The following is a 23,171-nucleotide window of genomic DNA, read 5'->3' as shown; positions in this document are numbered from 1 at the left end:
GGAAAGCATTACCTGGTAACATCTCTCAGTTAAGGCATACCTTAGAACGACAACAACAAAACAACCAAACAAACACAACAAAAATAAAGCAGATTCCTATGCCTCATCCCAGACATACTTACAGAGCCAGAATCGATGGGATCAGGTACCAGAAAACTGGGTTTTAAGTTAATCTTTCCTCTACAACCTCACAGAACAACTATTTTGATGTTAGACTAACAAGTCCAAAGACCCGTGTTGAAGGACCCGTGGGCTAGGTACCTTGCCTTTGCAAAGCTGGTCAGTCACCTTTCATGCTGCATCAATGAAAGAAGCTTTAAACATAAGGATTCAAACCAGAAGAATGAACACTGTAGTGCTTTTGTCACTATGAATATTGACTCTTGTCTTTTTTCCTTCACTTTATGAAGCACCAGGTTCTCTGTCTGCCTTTTGCTAACTTTCAATTTAGTGACAAGCCTTATGCTTATGAAAGTGTTCCTGGATCTATCCTAATAGAAACCAATCAACATGTCACTCACATAATCCCTCAGTTCAGTTCAGTTCAGTCGCTCAGTCGTGTCCGACTCTTTGCGACCCCGTGAATCACAGCACGCCAGGCCTCCCTGTCCATCACTAGCTCCTGGAGTTCACTCAAACTCACATCCATCGAGTCAGTGATGCCATCCAGCCATCTCATCCTCTGTCGTCCCTTTCTCCTCCTGCCCCCAATCCCTCCCAGCATCAGAGTCTTTTCCAATGAGTCAACTCTTCACATGAGGTGGCCAAAGTACTGGAGTTTCAGCTTTAGCATCATTCCTTCCAAAGAAATCCCAGGGCTGATCTCCTTCAGAATGGACTGGTTGGATCTCCTTGCAGTCCAAGGGACTCTCAAGAGTCTTCTCCAACATCACAGGATATGGCAGTAGAGGATCCCTTGGGAGTATAGTTTTATGGAAATGTGCACACCTCTTTTATTCTGGTTTCCATTTCCATTCTATACTTGTGCAATGAATCTGCTTGGCATTATGTTTATTACTTTTACTTTTCCACTAAAAAAATGCTGATTAATTTAATTAATCATTTTGCCAATGGATTTCTTCTATAATCCAATCCCAAGATAGCTTTCCACTCGTGGCTCTTGTTGATGTTGTTCAGTTTCTAAGTTGTGTCCAACTCTTTGAGACCCCATGAAGTGTAGCATGCCAGGCTTCCCTGTCCTTCACTTTGCCCAAACTCATGTCCATTGAGTCAGAGATGCCATCCAACCATCTCATCCTCTGGCACCCTCTTCTCCTCCTGCCCTCAATCTTTCCCAGCATCATGGTCTTTTCCAGTAAGTTGGCTTTTCCTATCAGGTGGTCAAAATATTTGAGTTTCAGCTTTAGCATCAGTCCTTCTAATGAATATTCAGAGTTGATATCCTTTAGGATTGACTGGTTTGATCTCTTTGCTGTCCAAGAGGCTCTCAAGAATCTTCTCCAGCACCACAATGTGAAAGCATCAGTTCTTAGTACCCAAATATGTAAGTCTTCTGTGTCACACAGCAATTTAAGTAAGCTCTTCTACCTCCTTCACATATAGCTGCTCATTGCTCATCTAAAGTGGACCAAATTGAACTACATGTCTTGCGGAGAGTCTATACACTGTCCAGAGAAGGCTGTGACATTATTCTCAATCCCACAGGAGTCATTCCTGAAAGAGCTTGAGTGGTATTTGTATTAGGAATAAAATGCAAAGAATGATGGTATAAGAAACACTTCAAAGATGATCATAAAGCCATTTATAAAGGCATCATGGATGTATATTTTCCTTCAAAGAAGATTCAAATAAAGCTATTACTTGCCTTAATAACAATGCCTAATTAGCAAAATTAAAGGAACCAAACCTCTACATCACATTTTTAATATTAAAAATGTCATGTTTGACTTAATACTACAAACAGCAGTAATAGAATCACTATATAGACTTATTACAAGAAGGAGATCCTCTGTCCTGTTCTTCCATCTTTCATTTCTTTTAGAAATTTCTATGGTGCAATGAATGTAACATAAATCAAAACACTTGGTGGTGAAAGCCAAATGCAGAACTTAATTCAAACAAGATAATTCAAATATTTGCTTCACTGAAGTAATATAAAGTATCATTTTATTATGTCATGTTTTCACTTATATAAAATGAATATGGTAAAGATATGCATAGTATATATATGTGTGTGTGTGTATATATATATATATATAAAAATTACTCAGAATGGTATATATGTATGTGTACTTATATAACAAGCCATAGGAGTTAGAGAAATTTTTGCAACATTGTTAGAATAAAATAACAAAGTGAGATAAAAACTTTATCTTTGTGATTTGTAATAAACGTATGGGTCCTTAAACCTAAATTTTTAATGTTAAAATGATTAATATGTCAAAAATTATGTCTTTTTAAAATGTCCATAGAGACCTCCAAAATACTACATCTTCATAACATAGAAGTACACCAGTGAGAATTAAGTATTAAGTGAAAAAAACCGAGAATTTTATTTCCCTTTCCATGCATGTTTTATGCAGGTATTAGATGATGCTTGGAGAAGGCAATGGCACCCCACTCCAGTACTCTTGCCTGGAAAATACCATGGATGGAGGAGCCTGGTAGGCTGCAGTCCATGGGGTCGCTAAGAGTTGGACACGACTGAGTGACCTCACTTTCACTTTTCACTTTCATGCATTGGAGAAGGAAATGGCAACCCACTCCAGTGTTCTTGCCAGGAGAATCCCAGGGATGGGGGAGCCTGGTGGGCTACCGTCTATGGGGTCGCACAGAGTTGGACACAACTGAAGCGACTTAGCAGCAGCAGCAGCAGCAGCAGATGTTGCTATTTTATTGTTTAATAAAATAGAACTGCTGAGTGGCAATGATGCCTAAGACATTTTAACCTGATTTATCCTGATTTCTTTTAAAGCGGTATACAAATACATGGGTACTCTTCTTATGTCCTGAGTCTCACTCTTAGAACAGAATTTATCTACTATCTTTTTAAAGTCACTTGTCAATAGACAGAAGAAAGAAGATATTATATATTGATGAGAGTTTTTCCTAAACTTGATTCTGAGAAAGAAGGAAGAGAGGAGAAAGAAGGTGAAGACTATGATTCTGCTTCTTAGCACTTCTCATGCACTTGTCAATGTGTTGTTGCTGTTTCATGTGCTTTCCTCTCAACCCTTCAAATGGCCATAAATGTGATCTTAACTTAAAGGAAATTTAAGAAGCACTGAAGTACTGAATTAATCAGGTTAGGTATGGAGTAGATGGTTGCAACATGTCTGATACTTTGACTTGCCATGCAGAAATCTAATCTGGGTCGTTGCCGTTATCACATCAATGCATTGGACAATGGCTACTATGTCTTCAAGGAACAGAAGTGTTAACAGCTAAGTTCCGGTGTAATTGCAGGAGATAAAGATAGATGTTAGGCCAGGTGGAATTTAAGACTCATGAACTTATAATGTGATTTGGAATGTAAGAAGAACCTATTCTGTGTTCTATATGGCAAATAGCTGGAGATAAAGTATATCATAATACTAGCCACTTTTGTTAACAAATGAATGACTTAAATCAAAAGAAACAAACCTTTTAATCTAGTGAATAAAAGTCTATCAACCAAATAAAAAGCATAGTTGGAAAGGCAGATATATCTAACAGCATTCCTTTTCACAAAATTTATAGTTTACTGGGGAGAAAAGAATAAATATATGGAATTAAAAACAGCGTATATATATAGATATGTATGTATCTACATATGAGTAGTTTATACATGTAAATTCAATGCTATATTGTATAACATAGGCAATAAGTGTTATTAGTATTAGTAGAACTAAATTATAATGCATTGATAGTTCCACTGAGGAGGTAGGCATGTACCAGATCTTTGAAGAGGAGCAAGAGGTATAGCAGGAAGAAGACTGGACATTCCTATCAGAAGAAAATACAGTACAAAATACAATCCTTGGTCTTTTTGATAAAGGATGGCACATATACCTGGCTGAAATTACCTTTGGGACAATGTTGGGTAAGGATTGGTGGAGGGGAGATTTATGCTGATGAACTTAGAAGAGGTAAAGATGGATGCTGAAATTCACTGTGCTGCCTCCCCTCTATTCCTTGAGCCTGAACTGAAGAATTGATGCTTTTGAGCTGTGGTGCTGGAGAAGACTCTTGAGAGTCCCTTGGACTTCAGGGAGATCCAACCAGTCCATTCTAAAGGAGATCAGTCCTGAATATTCAATGGACAGACTGATGCTGAAGCTGAAACTCTAACACCTTGGCCACCTGCTGCAAAGAACTGATTCAACTGAAAAGACACTGATGCTGGGAATGGTTGAAGGCAGGAGGGAAGGGGAAGACAGAGAATGATATGATTGGATGGCATCACCCACTCAATGGACATGAGTTTGAGTAAACCATGGGAGCTGGTGATGGACATGGAGGCCTGGCGTGCTGCAGCCCATGGGATCACAAAGAGTTGGATACGACTGAGCGACTGAACTAAACTGGACTAACAGGAATAAAGTGAAAATGAAGTCGCTCAGTCGTGTCCGACTCTTTGCAATCCATGGGGTCGCCCCATGGACACCAGGCTCCTCCATCCATGGGATTTTCTAGTCAAGAGTACTGGAGTGGGTTGCCATTTCCTTCTCCAACAGGAATAACCCTACTCTATTTTCCTGTCTACTTAGCATAGGAAGGCAAAGTAACATTTTCCTGACTGAGAAGAACTGTATGCACATTTAAAAGCACTTCCGGTTTAGATATCATCTTACCTTTATGTCATTACCCATCATTTAGATAGATGTGGAGTAATGAAGTTATGATGAGATGTAATTTTAAAGTGGAGATGTTTAAGTCAGAACACAGATCTCAGTAGCAACTGAAATAGTACAGGTTGCTGTTCCTACAAATACTTAACTTCATTTCACTAGTGCTTAACTTTGTCCAAATGTTTATATGGAAGCAGGGAGCAGGGACAGAAGAGTAATGTGACTGTAACTGTGAGTCTTTCTGGGGCACAATAAACCAAAACAGCAATGCAGAAATAATTTGAATACAAATCCCTGAGAGCAAAACTGTCCACCAGAAGAGAAAGGCAGGAGCTGGTGATCTGAGTACAGAAATATAGGTCACAGACATGGCCTGTGGATTAAGGAACTCAAGAGAATGTTTGTTCAGTGGTTACCAACGTAAGTCACAGCTTCAGAGGCAAACTTCCTGGGCATGTCATCAGTTGTTACCTATGCAACCTGGGACTGTGACTTCACTTTTCTAGGGCTCTGTTTTCCCATCATAACTTGCTTCCTAAGGTTGTGATGAGAGTTAAAAGAATTATACTTTGTGAAAATTGGAGCACTAAGCAAACCATGTCAGAGCAGGTACTGTATCACTGTAATTACGACAGCTTTAAGAGTTAAAAGGGGTGCTAAAAGCATCAAAGTTTATAGATTATTTTGAAATGTTTGTTTATTGGTCAAAAACCACAGTTCCATCATAAACACCAGTAGTTTATTCAAGAATAATTTTAAAAATAAGCCTTTTTCTTAAAGATGAAATAACAGATTTATACCAATTAAAACAAAAGTACTTATTTATTGAATATTATGAAGGAACATAAGTAGAACAATATTTTTGTCACATTTTCATGAACACAATCAGTTTTGTTAGTGTATTTTCATTATTGTGTTACTGGTTTTGTTCCCTAGAATGTGTTTTGTTTCTTAATGTGGTTTTTAAAAATGTTTTAAACAGCTTTATTGAGGTATAATTTACATGTTGTAAAAATTCATTTAAGTGTATAATTTGGTATTTTTAAATAGATTTCAGAGTTGTGTGAATATCATCACAAAGGTTTTCTATTTTTAAGTTCTTCATAAAATTACCTCTAACATTTTTCCAAGTTTCTTTTTTTCTAATTAATCAATTCGAAATTGTTAATGCATTTAATTTACTCTTCTCTGTGGACCATAATGGCTTCCCAAGTGGCTCAGTGGTAAAGAATCTGCCTGCCAATACAAGAGACACAGGAGACACAGATTGGTCCCTGTGTTGGGAAGACCAATGGAGTAGGAAATGGCAACCCACTCCAGTATTCTTGCCTGGAAAATTTCATGGACAGAGGAGCCTGGTGGGCTTTGGTCCATGGGGTCACAAAGGGTCAGACACAACTGAGTGAATAAGCATGCATACATGGACCATAATAATTTTAAATGAGAAAACGACGTATTAGCAGATACTCAAGTACTTAATAAGCTCATGGTAAATTCTAGAAAGGAAATATATTCGATTCTAATTTTTGTTATTATAGAAATATATACATAGTACTATCTACTTTTACAGGTACTTGCATTTGTTTCTTTCACCTTATCTTTAACCAATATCTGAAATTTCTTTTTGTAAGACTACACTTTTCAAACACATTAGCTATTTGTGACTGTTTACCATATTTAAACCCTGTAAAACTGTCGGCTTTCTAGTTTGTTTTCCATTTCAATACACCATATACAGTATTTCAATTTAAACAAGGAATTCCATATTTTTTTTTCCCAAGTTATTTTGCAGCCCAGTCTCTGGATTTAAAAATTAAATAGTGCAGGCTGTTTGGGTATTCACTATTTAAATTTCTCTGTTTTCCCATTGTTATCACAAGGATAAATTTTAATTTCTTTCTTCCTATTTTTTTTAAAAGGTGGATGCACCCATTTACATTTCCACCAACAGGGCACAATGTTTTCTTTTCTCCATTTGCCCAATACTCGTCTTTTGTCTTTCTGATGCTGTCCCTTTTAACAGGTGTGAGTTGATAGCTCACTGGAGGTTTGATCTGCATTTCTGTGATTAGTGATGATGACCTTCTCATTTGTTGACCATTTTATGTCTTCTTTGGAAAACTATTTATTTAGATTTTCACATTTTTAAGGGACTTGTTTGTTTTATTGCTATTGAGTGCATGAGTTCTTTATATATTTTGGGTATTAACCTCTTATCATAAATATGATTTGCAGATGTTTTATCCCATTGGATAAGTAAGTAGCCTTTACATTTTGCTAATGGTTACCTTTGCTGTGCAGAGCTATTTAGTTTGATGTAATCCTAATTGTTTGTTTTTGCCTTTATTGCCTTTACTTTGGTATCAGTTATAAAAATTAAGCCAAGACCAATGTCAAGGAGCTTACTTGACATTGTCTTCTGGTAGTTTTATGGTTTCAGGTCTTTTGTTCAAGTTGTTCTTTCATTTTGAGTTGATTTTTGTGTATGGCAAAAAAATGGGGTCCAATTTCTGTCTTGCATGTGACTGTCCAGTTTTCCCAACATCATTTTGAAGAGACTATCCTTTCCACATTGTATATTTTCGTTGTATTTTATATCCTTGACTCCTTTGTCCTAAATTAGTTGACGATATATGTGTGAGTTTATTTTGAGTTTCTCTGTTCTGTTACATTGATCTATATGTATGTCTTTTATGCCAATACCAAAGTGCTTTGATTACTGAAGCTTGATAGTTTTAAATCAGAAATTGTGACACCTTCACCTTTATTCTTCTTTCTTAAGATTGCTATAGCTATTAGAGATCTTTTGTGGTTCTATACAAATTTTAGAATTTTTTTCTGTATCTATTCTTATTTTTAACACAGTGATACAAAAAATATGAGTTTTAATACCATTTTTAGAGTACTTAGGTTGACTTATGAAGCAGTTCTTCAATGGGTAAACCATTTCTAAAATCTGTTTGTTGATGGAAAACAAAAAGAGAAAGCATGTACTACCAAGTTACTTTTTAAATTATTCATTATTAACTTCATCACAAAAATTCTGTATTTCAGCTAATCCTACTTTACAGATTTTTTTTTAACTCTAAATCTTGACCACACCTACTTCTATTTTAATTAGAGATTTTCTGTTTGTTTGGAAACAAAAGGATAAAATATTTGTTCACCACAACTAACTCCAAGTATATTTCTGTTCCATAAGCTTCCTAATTTAGCAAGAATATTTTTAACATAACTTTTTTCACCAATATATATATACTTATGCTATCTTTACAAAATAAAATAATTTTTTATTTATTTTTAACCTTTTTAAACTAAATTTACAATGTCAGATGTTTCATTTCAGCAAAATAAACTACCCTATTCTTTACTTTGATTTTATAAATAGCATTAAAATATAGAACCATTATTGGAATTAACATGTTGATTTAAAACACCTGATAACAAGGATATAAAATTAATATAATTTACCATCTGTAAAGTTCTGGTAAAAGAGTTAATACATAAACAGCTATCACTTTACCTTTTTTATGTGCACTAGAAATTTTGGACTTAAGCAGGAGCAAAATTAATAATATTTACTTGATCTAAATGAAACATGTTCTTTTAAGAGTGATATAAAAACCTACCTTCTTTAATTACATCTTTTAAAGTATCATCTTTGGCAAGTTATCTATACATTACTACCTTTTGAAGTACATGCTGAAGCTTTTCCAAAAGAGTTGCATCTTATTTTCTCATGTTTTCAGTGATTTCATTAAAATCCCTATAGTGAATAATAACTAAGTATTTTGTGCAAGTTAAAATTTCATCCTCATTCTTGGCATATAAAAATCAATAGCTTTCCATTAAGAATATTTTAAAAAATAATTTTTATTTATAGAAAAAGGCAAAAAAGCCAAAAGAAATTTAAGAAACACATATGATATATAGTAATTATTACATATCAAAGTTATATATATGTGTATGTATGTGTGTGTGTATGTGTGTGTGTGTGTATATATATATATATATATATATATATATATATATATATATATATCTGCAGTGGCTGAATGACTGAAAGGTAGAGTTGTAACAAACCATCTCGATGTATTTGAATGCAACAATGAGTAATAATGCATTGCTTGTGAATTAAAAATCTAGGACAATGCTAACAGGAAGCAGGGACAACAAATGTGAGTTTAGACTCTCTGAGCAAACTAGGTATATGATTCCAACCTCCCCCCCCAACAAAAGATTCAACACTCTTACTGTCTGTGCATGGAGTACAGACATGAACTACACATGGAGTAAAGCACAATCACAAATCCCATTAGTCATGTATGCATTTTCATATGATTTACATTTTGATATTGGATTGCCTATGTGTGTGAAAACACCAAATTTCAAACTGATTTAGGGCTGGCATGATTTTGCATATGCTAACCTAGCTCCCTCCCCATTCACTCATCATTCATCATTCCGTTAGCTGAAGATGCAATTAAGTCTGCTTTTTTGTGACTTTTAAGCATGCCTATTGAGTGGAGACTTAATACCTTTACTTTATTTGCTTTTTGATGCTGCATGTAGGATAAGGACAAGCATATATGCTGACAGCATCTTGAAGGGGTTAGCAAGCAAGGAAAGTCTGTGATTTGCTTGAACATCAGAGGGTCATATTAAGTAGTATTTGTTGACCATTTCTATAAACAAGGTATTAGAAAGATTTTCTGATACCCATATGTTGCTGGGTCAGTCCTATTATCTCTTCAAATAAATACTCTCATCTCTTAAGTAGATGTGTATGATTGTCTACAAAGTCTAGATAGAACTGAGTCTATTAGGAATATCAATTACTTTAGGGAAAATATGTTTATTGTAAAAACATGATTTGATCCCAATAAATTGTTAGTATGCTTGATCACTGATATCTTTAACAATTTAAAAAAGTATTTTTATTCCCAGTTGCACTGATGAGGAAACAAATACAGAAAATTAAGAGTAAATTCTATCAGGCCACACAGTGAGGTCTGATAGAGCCAGGAGAGACTTTATGCAATCCAGACTCCCAAACTAATGTTCTATCAGCTAGATCTCCATGTGAGCCTCACAATTTGTAGGTAGGAATAGCTTTCCCTAAAATGCTCATGAAGCAAAACAGAGCAGTGCCTCATTTCATGTGATTTCTAATTTGAAATGCAAACAATTGCCAATTTGTTGGACTTATATTTATAATTATTTCCTTGTGAATTACTCATCATTAAATGCTTTATAAATATTTTCTCTCTCCCAATGTCTATGGAATGATCATAGCATAGAAAAAGTTGGCTTTCAAAGATTTATTAATATCTCTTTTTGAAATAACATACATTTGTAAGAGAGTAAAAGCACTTTTAAAGAAACAAATCTTGAATTTGAATTCTCTCTCAGATAATGACTCATTTGATGTGTTTATTAAGAACTGCATAGTGACTCTGATTAAAGGTGCATATGAAGTCGCTTCAGTTGTGTCTGACTCTTTGTAACCCTATGGATTGCAGCTTACCAAGCTCCTCTGTCCATGGGATTCTCCAGGAAGATTACTGGAGTGGGTTGCCATGCCCTGCTCCAGAGGATCTTCCCAACTGAGGAACCAAACCCCTGTCTCTTATGTATCCTGTATTAGCAGGCAGATTCTTTACCACTAGTACCACCTGGAAAGCCTTGATACAAAGGTAGCCATTGTATAGCAGTGCAGTTCAGTCACTCAGTCGTTTCCGACGCTTTGTGACCCATGAACCGCAGCACGCGAGGCCTCGCTGTCCATCACCAACTCCCGGAGTCCACCCAAAACCACGTCCATTGAGTCGGTGATGCCATCTAACCATCTCATCCTTTGTCGTACCGTTCTCCTCCTGCCCTCAATCTTTCCCAGCATAAGGGTCTTTTAAAATGAGTCAGCTCTTCGCATGAGGTGGCCAAAGTATTGGAGTTTCAGCCTCAACATCAGTCCCTCCAATGAACACCCAGGACTGATCTCCTTTAGGATGGACTGCTTAGATCTCCTTGCAGTCCAAGGGACTCTCAAGAGTCTTCAACACCACAGTTCAAAAGCATCAATTCTTCAGTGCTCAGCTTTCTTCACAGTCCAATTCTCACATCCATACATGACGACTGGAAAAACCATAGCCTTGACTAGATGGACCTTTGTTGGCAAAGTAATGTCTCTGCTTTTCAATATGCTGTCTAGGTTGGTCATAACTTTCCTTCCAAGGAGGAAGTGTCTTTTAATTTCATGGCTGCAGTCACCATCTGCAGTGATTTTTGAGCCCCCCAAAATAAAGTCAGCCTCTGATTCCGCTGTTTCCCTATCTATTTGCCATGAAGTGATGGGACTGGATGCTGTGATCTTAGTTTTCTGAATGTTGAGCTTTAAGCCAACTTTTTCACTCTGCTCTTTCACTTTCATCAAGAGGCTCTTTAGTTCTTCTTCACTTTTTGCCATAAGGGTGGTGTCATCTGCATATCTGAGGTTATTGATATTTCTCCCAGCAACCTTGATTCCAGCTTGTGCTTCCTCCAGCCCAGCGTTCCTCATGATGTATTCTGCGTATAAGTTAAATAAGCAGGGTGACAATATACAGCCTTGACCTACTCCTTTTCCTATTTGGAACCAGTCTGTTGTTCCATGTCCAGTTCTGACTGTTGCTTCTTGACCTGCATACAGATTTCTCAAGAAGCAAGTGAGGTGGTCTGGTATTCCCATCTCTTTCAGGATTTCCCACAGTTGATTGTGATTCACACAGTCAAAGGCTTTAGCATAGTCAATAAAGCAGAAATAGATGTTTTTCTGGAACTCTCTTGCTTTTTTGATGATCCAGCGGATGTTGGCAATTTGATTTCTGGTTCCTCTGCCTTTTCTAAAACCAGCTTGAACATCAGGAAGTTCACGGTCACGTATTGCTGAACCCTGGCTTGGAGAATTTTAAGCATTACTTTACTAGAATGTGAGATGAGTGCAATGTGTGGTTGTTTGAACATTCTTTGGAATTGCTTTTCTTTGGGATTGGAATGAAAACTGACCTTTTCCAGTCCTGTGGCCACTGCTGAGTTTTCCAAATTTGCTGGCATATTGAGTGCAGAATTTTCACAGCATCATCTTTCAGGATTTGAAATTAGAAAGCAAATATATGTAGTTGAATTTAGTTGAGCAAAGCCTCACTATCAGCTCCTTTTGATAGATTCACTACCTTGTGTAAGGCTAAGGTATTGCATTGAATGCATTAGTGAATCTGGTTTTACTTTTGCCTGTAATGAAAAGAACAAGCTGCCATAATATGGCAGCGTGCACCATATCCTTACTATAGTCTAAAATGTTAACTCTACCTGAAGAACTGAGCCTTTTATTTCTCAGTCTTTTTGAATATGAGACATAATTTAAAGGATTTCTAGATAGTAACATAATTACCCCTAACTTACAAACTTAAATTCAGATTAGAATACAGAGCTCAATAATATGACTCAGAATATTGTTCTTACTCTGTGTGTATAATCATTTCAATATTAAATACTTTTTAAAGAAAAAAGGAAACAGCAGTTCTCTCCCTTTTTGGTCCTGGTTACTATCATATGGTGATTATAAATGTATTTTTCAATATTTCCCATGAAAAACTTGTTATGAATTTAAATCATCCTAAATACTAAAAAATCTAATATCCCCTTTTAAAAGCAGAATTAAAAAATGTTAAACATTAACAGCAATTCCCTTAAGCAAGAGAGAAAGGAAAAACATTAGGGGAAATGAAGAGAAAAATAACATACTTATTAAAGAGCCACAGGATTGACTTATAAGGAAAGATTAAAGAAAAAAAATTAAAAAATAAAGCTAGATTTGTTGCAGGAAAAGACCATGATGACCAGAGCTGCAGTGGTAATATAAACAATCTGGGTGGAGACACTTCACATTTTAGTGTGAGGGAGGAAAATGATCCAGCTCCTTTGCTCATGGTGAGTGTTATTAGCTGCCAAATGCAGTAATCAAAAAGTAAGTCCACAACTTTAAATATTATTTAAAATATCCAGAAGAAAGACAGTCTAAAGTGATAAAGTATGATAATAATCAAATGAATATAAAGTTTTAAAAATATTTATTCAACTCAATCTGTACTTTCCCACCCAGATCCTCAAATAGTAAAAGAGAGAAAGCAACATAGACATAAAAGTCTCAACTCCATAGAGGTTCCCTTTAGATGACTGACAGAGAAATGCTTGCAAAGGAGTAAGATAATATGAGGGACAAGGTAAAAAGGAGAGGAAAATGCTCATTTTTAAAAAGAAAAGAAAAGATTGTGTGAAACATGAAAAGCCACCCCATGTCTGAGAGAGGTTATAAAGAGAAGACAAGAATATTGTGCAGTTTCCCATTCCCCTTACCTGATTCTTCTTGCCACTTCAGTGGTTAAGTTTTATAGGTTGAAGTAACTGGCATGGAAGAGGTATGCCTGTCAGCTGTTCACAATGCAGAATTTTGAAAAGGTCAGCATAGTAACAATATGACAGGCCATGTAAGTCATTATGTGACTTATAACTCATTTGTAAGTAGAATGAGATCTAGAGCAAATTAATGTAAACTCGCCATAAGAGCTCTGAAAACATGTTAGCTATATTGAAAGCTAGGTTGTGCTTTTTATCTAGAAAGACAAATAGATATTTCCTCACAAATGCATTTCCTTCCTTAGGAGCAGCAGAAATGGAAAATAAGTTCAATATTCTGTGAAGAGGTTTAAAGAAAAGATATTAGCAGAAGGAAGGCAGTTTTAGGGATCTTATACATAATAAAATATATACACAGATATTATATGTGTTTAGGTTCTGTTTGGTGCCATTGGAAATCATTTCCTAATTTAAATAAAAAGAATCTTAAGTCTTCAAGTCACACATTTTCAAGAATGTTAAAATAACATTGTTAGTCAAGAGAAAATATTTATGACATTCCCTAGTTTTATTGTGATGGATTTATTAATTGTGAAACTTGATTTTATTACCATATGCCTAATTTTATACCATTAACCAAATATTGTTTTTTGAATGAAAACTAGTAATATACACACATATCATAGCGCATTCTTTAGTCCTGAACATGCTGCAGGTGATTGATATTGAGTAGTGAAAGAGTTAATTATCCATAAGACCATCTTTCCCACCAGACATTCCACTGTGCCTCTGTTATACACTTAGGCACAGTTCCTAATGGCAAAATCTATTAGAATGCACAGTATTTTCCCAAGGGAGGTGGTGGACGTCCTGTCACTTGAGACATTTAAAACTACACTTGATAAAGCACTAGAGAGCCATGAGTGCATGTTCCCCAACCTCAGGATAGAACATGACCTAATGGGTGCTTTTCTGTCCTTTAATGTCTCTGATTCACTGGGTGTTTTAATAGCTACTTCATATTTAAGTAGATCTAGAACAACAGTCTATTTTTTCAATGGGAATTCAGTTTGGTCTATAAAGTGTCAAGACGGAGGTGACAAGGCAAACCACAAGGGAATGAAGGAAGCCTCGTGGAAATTTAATTGATTTAGAGGAGGTTTGAGCAAACACAACAGTGTATTAGGGTTTAGCAAATGCCTCAGCTTTTTTCAAATGTTTTCAGTTCAAGGAAACCCAAAACACATTTGGCTAAACACTTTTTCCTTGATTTTCAAACCCATGTGTATTTCAAGGGAAATTTAATCCATGTGTTTCTGATTCATTTACACTTAGCTCATCAAAATGTGGTTTCGTAAGACCCATTTGATGTCTAAGAAGCCTTGTGAGTTTTTTGTAAGCCTTTTTTCTTTGAACCAGGAAGTTGCTTTTTGCCAAGAGTCAATGGAACTTCAGCCCGAAAAGAGTCAGTTGTGTTTGGGATTTTGGAATCCTCGAAGTTGGTGGGAGCTAATGAGAGAGGATGAGGACACTGATTCAGTTATAATGAATGTCCCCATTTCTAATATATTACCTATTCATTCAAATAACTTAAATATATCTGTTTTTTTCTCACTTTATAGGGAAAAAACCCATCTCAAATTCTTGAAAATCTTGTGGAAAACATAAGGATGAATTTTATTATTGGATGTGCTAGTGCCATGTGTTCTGATAATTACCCACTAATGTGCCTCTTGGTGATGAGTAATCAGGGCAGTAATTCATATTTATCTCAGAACAATTATAAAGAAGTGACTCCAAAAGGTGTTTAGATTGGCCATCTTTCTGTACTGAAAGAAAAAATCCTCTGCCTAGTTTTTGTTGCTCTGTGCACAACACTACTTGTTCTTAAAACAAGAAGGGAGACAAATAAGACTCAGTGAATGTGCTGATTCAGGTGCACACAATCCTCTATCTCATTGCCGTTGTTCTTAAAGAGCATCTGGGGTAAGGAAACGTACATCCGGTCCATCCGTCAAGAGTCCATGAGAAAGCTAACAATGTTTGCACCTGCAGGATGAATTACATCTTTGGTGAGTGTGGGAAGCTACATAATGAGACAGCTGAATAGCTGATACATTTCTTTCCTCTTGCCTTTACCATACCTTCTTTTTCACTAGCTTTATTTTTCCTACTTCTTCCTCTTCAATTTCCCCACTTTTACACTTACCAGTAGATAACAGAGCAAATGTGATGCGTTCATCCAAGGATGGGTTGACATGGTTTACACATTGCTTTCATTTGGTTGTTCTTTGGATGAATTCTTCGTCGAGAACAAGATAATGAAAACCATACGGTCATTGAACACAAAATGTGCAGTCACTTTGGCTGTTCCCTTACAGCCCGTTTCATTTCATGTAGGCTGGTCCCTGAGTTTACTCCCATATAGGAGCCCAGCCAGGTGGAACCCTGCCCCCTATGGGTTTTGATCATTCAGCAAATACTGCCAATTTAGTTCTTGCCTGTCACCCATATATCAGAGAGCTTATTTGAATGTAGCACCTCTTGCTAGCCTGGTGTAGCTTTAGAAACTTGGCCTTTTAAGTATTCATAGAGTTCTGTTCAGGGACCTTCATTGTGAAACCTGAAGACAGAAGAACCAGGATAGGTGACAACAGAGAATTAAAAGAACATTAAAAATTGTTTCACTCATGCTGACCTCAAATTTTGAAACACTGCCTAAAGGAAATGAATATTTTGAATGCTATGGTGAATGAAGGCAAATGTGTCTTTAGTTTCTGGACTGAGTTTTGACAGTATACAGGAAAATTATAAATTTTTAACTATGGCAGCAAGTTCAGACTACAGGTGTGAGGATAAAGAATTATTTATTGACTCAGACTCCCATATCAGTGAGCAAAAAAGCTTAAAGGAACAAAAATACAGATGAGGTCCCTGGCATTTGAAGAAAAGACGTTTATTTTCATTTCTAATTTGTTACTTGCTTTACACAGACACCAAAGACATCTCAACTATATAAATTCATCTCTGAAAACACAAAAGTAAAATTGTTATTTGTGTTTAAGATGCAAAAATATTTTCTCTTAAATTTGGCTACAGAGACTCTTTTTGCACTGACAGAATTTATGACAATACGCAACTTATTATATCCAATTTAATTTCCTTTCTCACAGACATATAATTGAGAATAAAAACTACAGTCAATATTAAAAATGTAACCCATACATAATGCAGAAGAAATGTTGTCAATTTCTTTCTCAGTACAAATATATATTTTGCTTTTAATTATCAGAAATCTTTGTCATTATTGATCAAGCAAAACAAACTTTGTACAGTATAGAATTATCTTGTTGTCTCTCCTCATAATTGGAAAAATGGAAACAAAGTGATTAATAACAAAATATACAAACTTCTATAATTTATGTTCCTAAGAGATGGAAAGGAATCTGGAATAATTTTGTCCAAACTCTGAATTTTATATGTTAACATACAAAAAATGTAGAGACTTTAGGAAACTTGTTCAAAGTTCACCGACTAACTTGTATTAGGCTGCACATTAGAGTTTCATTTTCTTAAATACTAGTCCAGTGCTGTTTTATAATCAATAATTTCTGTAGGAAGGATATATTCCTGGGATAGGGCCCACCAGATAAGATGACAGGGAGTCATTTAAAAAGTTCTCACTAGGTAGAATTTTCATATTCAGAACAGCTTTAGGTTGAATTCATTCCCTAAGGTGGAATTGGGAGCCCTAGATCCTCATATGTTTTCTCTCTCTTACCCCCATCTCCTGGGAAGACTCTAAGGCATCTTAGAAGAATATCATGGTTTTCCTTAGGACCATGTCTCGAAAACTCCATAACTTCTCCAATTATAGAATAAACCCTAAGGTAACCCCCAATACTGACTGCGTTAGTTTGCAATTTAAAAAAATATATACTACAGAGTGAGTGGCTTAACAACAGAAATTTATTTTCTGGGGGTTAGAAGTCCGAGATGGAGTTGTCAGCAAGGTTGATTTCTTCTGAGATGACTCTCCTTTACTTGTAGATGGCCATTTTTTCCTTGTGTGTTTTACTTGGACTTTCCTCTGTACTTGTCTATCCCCCACCCACCTTTTCTGATAAGGAGAACACCAGTCATGTTAGACTAGAGCCCACCTTAAAACCTAATTTTAATTTAATTACCTCTTTACAGACCCTATCCTGAATTTTTTTTTAATCTTTTATTTTTATTGAAATATTTTATTTCCAATGTTGTGTTAATTTCTGCTTTATAGTAAAGTGATTCAGTTATATACACATTCTTTTTTATATTATTTTCCATTATGCTTTATCATAGAATATTAAACATAGTTTCCTGTGCTATATAGTAAGACTTTGTTGTTTATCCATTATATATACAACAGTTTGTATCTGCTAACCCCAAATTTCTACTCCATCCCTCTCCCATGGCACTTCACCCTTGGAAACCATAAGTCTTCTCTATGTCTATGAGTCTTTTTCTGTTTCATAGAAGTTCATTTGTGTCATATGTTAGATTCTACACATAAGTGATATCATATGGTATTTGTCTTTCTCTTTTGGACTTACTTCACTTAGTATGATCATCTTTGTGTGTGTGTTAGTCGCTCAGTCGCTCAGTGTGACTGTATAGACTATAGCCCACCAGGCTCCTATGTCCATAGGATTCTCCAGGCAAGAATACTGGAGTGGCTTACCATCCCCTTCTCCAGGAGATCGTCCTGACCCAGGGATCAAACCTGGGTCTCTTGCATTGCAGGCAGGTTCTTTATCATTTGAGCCACTAGGAAAGCCTGTGATCACCTTTAGTTGCATCCATATTGCTGCAAATGGCATTATTTCATTCTGTTTTATGGTTAAGTAGTATTCCATTCGGAGAAGGCAGTGGCACCCCACTCCAGCACTCTTGCCTGGAAAATCCCATGGATGGAAGAGCCTGGTGGGCTGCAGTCCATGGGGTCGCTAAGAGTCGGACAAGACTGAGTGACTTCACTTTCACTTTTCACTTTCATGCATTGGAGAAGGAAATGGCAACCCACCCCAGTGTTCTTGCCTGGAGAATCCCAGGGATGGGGGAGCCTGGTGGGCTGCGTCTATGGGGTCGCACAGAGTCAGACACGACTGAAGCGACTTAGCAGCAGCAGCAGCAGTAGTCCATGTATTTATGTACCACATCTTTATTCATTCACCTATAAAAACCCTATCGTTAAATGCTGTCACATTCTGAGGTACTGGGAGATGCACTTCAACAAATGAATTTGGGGGATCACAATTCAGCTTCTAACACTTTCCTCTGCTTACACTTTTGTCATATATAATCTCCTCCTTTGAGAGTGGGTGAGGATTTTTCCTTGAGTCCAGCTAGTGGAATATGGCAAAGGTGATAGGAGTCACCCCATGATTACACAGCATTTTATAATAACCTGTTTATTTTGCTAGCAGACTTGCTTTAGAGACTTTCTCTCTTTGTCTTCAAACTAGTAAGTGGCTGTGTTATGAGGTCTGCATGACAAAGAGCTGAGAAAGGCCTCCAGCCCATAACCAGCAAGAAGCTACTTCCCTCGGTCTTATAGTCCCAAAAAGAAAAATTCTGCTATCAACCTGAGTGAACTTGGAATTGAATTCTTCCCCAGTCAAGCCTTCAAATGAAAATAACAGCCTTTGCCAACACCTTGACTGCGGCCTTGCTGAAGACTCAGCCAGGACATGCCCTGACTCCAGTCCCACAGAAAGTGTGAGATAGTAAATATTTGTTGTTTTAAGCCACTAAGGTTGTGGTAATTTGTTACATGGAATAGAAAACTGACACCTAAAATTCATGAGTGGCTTTGGAACCAGGCTGTGGGTGGAGACTAGAGGGGAATTATGATGAGTATGATAGGAAATGCCTCAATAGTTTAAAACAGATAATTGGCAGATGTCTGGCCAGCATTATTAAAGACAGTGTCAAGGCAAGCTTATGATGAAGAGGGGGGGCATGTTATTGAAAGTTAGAGGAAAATGGATCCTTGTTATTTAGTCAAAGAAAGCATAGCAACATCGTCTCATATAGATACATGGAAAGTAGAACCTGCAAATGATGAATTTGTTCATATAGCTGATTTCCAAGCCAAGTGGTGAAGGTGCTGATTGTGGTAAAATGTGAGAAGAGAGAGGCAAATTGAAGGAAGAACTACTAAAAGAACGTTGAACATTAAGAGATTTACTTCTAGGAAAGCTTGTTCTGGAGAAAAAGTCAAGGATTTGATTCTATAACTTTTCAGTTAAGCCTCAGAAAATGAAAAGGTTAAGGTATTCTGTCACCAAAAAAGGGCCTTTCGAGAGAGTGACAATAGGCCTAACAGATCCTCCCAATCAAACCATAAAGATTCTACTAAGGGTGGTGTCCTTCAGCCATTTTAGCAGGACACCAAGGTAGGGAAGGATTATCTCAAAAAGCTCTGTGAACCTGGTCTTTATCTTATGACATGAACCCATTAAAACTCACGGGAGACCCAGAAAATACTTGAGTTAGTGGTTTCAATGAGGAAGTTACTACCAGATGGATTAAAAAGGACTGTGAGTATAATATGAAAGGAGACAGTCCAAACCCCCAGATTCTACTGGCTGGAAGTCCTGTTACAGTTTCTCAGCTGTAAACCTATGCTACCTTTCATGAAAGAGGAAGAGTGATCAAAAAACTGAAGCAACAACAAGGGGATGGAGCCTAGAGCCACAAAGAATTATTCTCAGTCCTTGAAATCTAATCAAGAAACCCAACATTTGCCTGGCTGAACAGTGACTCCTTTTTATCTTGCCCCCCCTCCCCCTTTTGAACTTGACTGTCTATAAATGTCATTTTGTCTGCCTCACTATTTTATAATGAGTTTGTTAAAGGCAGACAGCTTGCATTTTTAGTTTTACATGGTTACAGATGGAGAGAATGCCTCAAGAGTTAGCTGTTCTTAGCAGATTCCACCTGGAATACTTATACTTACCTAGACCTGGTTTACATGATAAGATTTTGATCTTGTGCTATAATGGAATGAGACTGTTGAGGACTTTAGGAGGGGTGACTTTATTCTGCATGTTGGAAGGACATGAATCATTGCTGGCTGAATGGTGGCTTTTGGTAGACAGAAGCTAAGATGATCCTAAAGAGCCCTACTTTCAAGCCCCTGTATAATGGTTTCCTCTAAATTGTGGAAGGAACCTCTCTCTACCTTACCTCTAACCGTAGCATGTGTACAAGGTGAGGATGGGGTTCAATCCCTGATTCAGGAAGATCCCCTGAAGAAGGAAATAGCAACCAACTCCAGTATTCTTGCCTGGGAAATCCCATGGACAGAGTAACCTGGTGGGGTACGATCCATGGGGTCACAAAGAGCAGACACAAGTAAGCGACTCAGCATGTACTACTACACATGAGGAGGGGGTGTCCCTCCCAAATCTGTATTACATTATATAAGAATCATGTTGCTGAAAAATCTGTTAACAGCCTGAATCATCTTGTAAGTGAACCTGTCCCCAGGCAAGCTTGCAGATAAGAAACACTTGTTGTTAATTTCTTTTGTGTCCTCTCACTCCTATGAGGACAAAAGTGAAAGAAAGAAAGTGAAGTCGCTGAGTCGCGTCTGACTCTTTGCAACCCCATGGACTATAGCCTACCAGGCTCCTCAGTCCATGGAATTTTCCAGACAAGAGTACTGGAGTGGGTTGCCATTTGTTTCTCCAGGGGATCTTCCTGACCCAGGGATCAAACCTGGGTCTCCCACATTGCAGGCAGACGCTTTACCGTCTGAGCCACCAGAGGGGGTCCCTATGAGGACATGGTATCTTCAAAACAAAGAGATTGCAAAATTTTGTAATTAAGGATTATGGCTGCCATTTCTATTGGGCCCTGGCATTTAGTCGGGTGGTAGTGGAACACAGTGGAATGGTTTTAAAAAGTCAGGATTCACTTTTTCAATGACCTGAATCTATCTCCTCTAGCAAGGTCAGCAAGTTGGATTTTTTTTTTTTTAAGCTTATAAGATGGGTACCCTAGTTCCAGGTATAAAATGAGATAAAATGATGTAAAGCAGAAGATAAGGAACTACTTCTTCTCTAAGTTTATTTTCTCAACAAAGAAACATTTTCTGGAATCCCATAGAACCATCTCTCTGCATACCTCCTTGGCCAATCCTGGGTCACATGCCCAGTCTAGGGTCACATGCCCACCACATAACAGCTCCCTGGCAAGCAGAGTGATAGGACAAGCACAACCTATGTTAAGAATCATCACGATTCTCCTGAATTGCGGGGGAAGAGCTGGTTGGCAAATTTAAACAAAATTGACATCTGCCAATCTGGGATAAAAGGTGAATTGTTGATCTTTTAGACAAACAATAGTATTTTCTTCAAGAAAATAACATACTTTTAAAAATACCAATATTACAAAAATGCCTATAAAATCCATAAGTATTAACCGAATACCTGCCATAGGCAGTACTCTAGGAGCTATGATTACTACAGTGAAAAAACATATATATATATATATATATATATTTCTCTAATTCAAGTGAATAAAGTCACATGTTAGTGGTGTAAAAAGATCAAATTTATAAAAATCACATTTATAGATGCCTTGATCAGGTGCTTGAGGGCTGGTTTGTGTAGTCTGGTAGTGCGTATATCCATGGCAGAATTCCAAGTGATAAATATAAGCTGACCTGAATTCTCATTTGTCTAAATAAAAAGCCATATACCACTGTGGCCCATTCCCCCATTGCGTTTGGTTTTTGTTTGTTTGTTTTGGCTGCACTGGGTCTTAGTTGAGGCATGTGGAATCTTTGGTTGTGGCGTTGGAACTCTTGGTTGCGGCATGTAGTTCCCCAACCAGGGATCAAGCCCGAGCTCCCCGAATTAGTAGTGGAGTCTTAGCCACTGGACCACTGGGGAAGTTTCCTATTGCACTTGTTTTGAATCTCCCTCGCTTTCCCTAGTGTCTCTAACCTGTTCTTTACTATTAGTCACTTTTCATGAACAACTCAGCAGGCCCCCAACTCTCTCACTTTAAAAACGAAGACCAAATAAATAACCCCAGTGCCGCTGTATAGGCTGCAGTGTTTGTGTAGTGCACAACTCCAGGGGGATCCATACACAGACCATTGTACACATAGTTCCAGTGTGGAGTCCCTGAAATCATCCCAGCTCTAGCTATGGTCTTATCCCTCTGCCCTCTCCCTCACTTAAAAACTCTTTAAAATATCTTCTGTACTAGTTGTTCCTTCCTGAAATTCTGTTTGTTTCTAAAGCCACTATAATCTGACTTTGATTCCACCACCCCTGCAAGATCAACAATGACATCTTCTTACTAAACCCTTTTCTGTCCTTATGTTGTTTGGTATTTTGATAGCATTGGATTCTCTTTCTTGAAATACTCTCTTCCCATTTCACATTTTCCCTAGCTCCTTCAATCCTCCTGACTCTACCTTCTCAGCCTTTCAGAGAATTTCTTGGAATTCTGTGATGCTCTACTTTTGCCTGGACTCCCTTTTCTTCCCATCCATGTGATACAGATAGAGCACTATAGACTTGACTAATCAAAATCTTGTTGGTCATTTTTTTTAATTGGTACATAAAAAGTTATTGATGGATTTTGGTTACTTTAATTCATGTAAACCATGTACAGTTTAATTTTGGAATTTAAAATTGATATTTTTGAAATGAGATGAATAGATACACAAATAGATAAGTACATATAGATTGATCAGTCTAAATTAAATCTATGTAACAATTAAGGGCTATTTTACCTAAGACACTGTGATCTGGCATCTGACACATGTTAGATGCTTAATTAGTAATTGATGAATAGATTAATGAATATCATTTTTAGGGGAGATTATAAAAAATATAAAGCTATGGTCACAATCTTTAAGGTATAGATGTGTAATGGCAAAATATGAAATGTAATTTGGATGGTTTATTTTCCACCCAAAAATAT

The 23,171-nt window shown here is 36.9% G+C and overlaps 1 long non-coding RNA gene across 17 annotated transcripts in view; it reads left to right on the top strand.

The window, feature by feature from the left end:
• The window catches only part of LOC129646466 (uncharacterized), a 367,507-nt gene that overhangs the window by 265,243 nt on the left and 79,093 nt on the right, over nt 1-23,171 (top strand). The window contains exon 6 of one of the 17 annotated variants that reach the window (XR_008711959.1): nt 18,689-18,973. The exons of 15 other annotated variants lie outside the window; for them this stretch is intronic. This is a non-coding gene — a long non-coding RNA (uncharacterized LOC129646466). Of the gene's footprint in view, nt 1-4,139; nt 5,895-18,688; nt 18,974-23,171 lie in introns of those variants that run through there. One more of the 17 variants, XR_008711958.1, reaches the window with a different exon arrangement.

This window comes from Bubalus kerabau, chromosome 3 (genome assembly GCF_029407905.1).
Source record: "Bubalus kerabau isolate K-KA32 ecotype Philippines breed swamp buffalo chromosome 3, PCC_UOA_SB_1v2, whole genome shotgun sequence".
NCBI lineage: Eukaryota > Metazoa > Chordata > Mammalia > Artiodactyla > Bovidae > Bubalus > Bubalus kerabau.
This window is presented reverse-complemented; position numbering and strand designations above follow the sequence as displayed.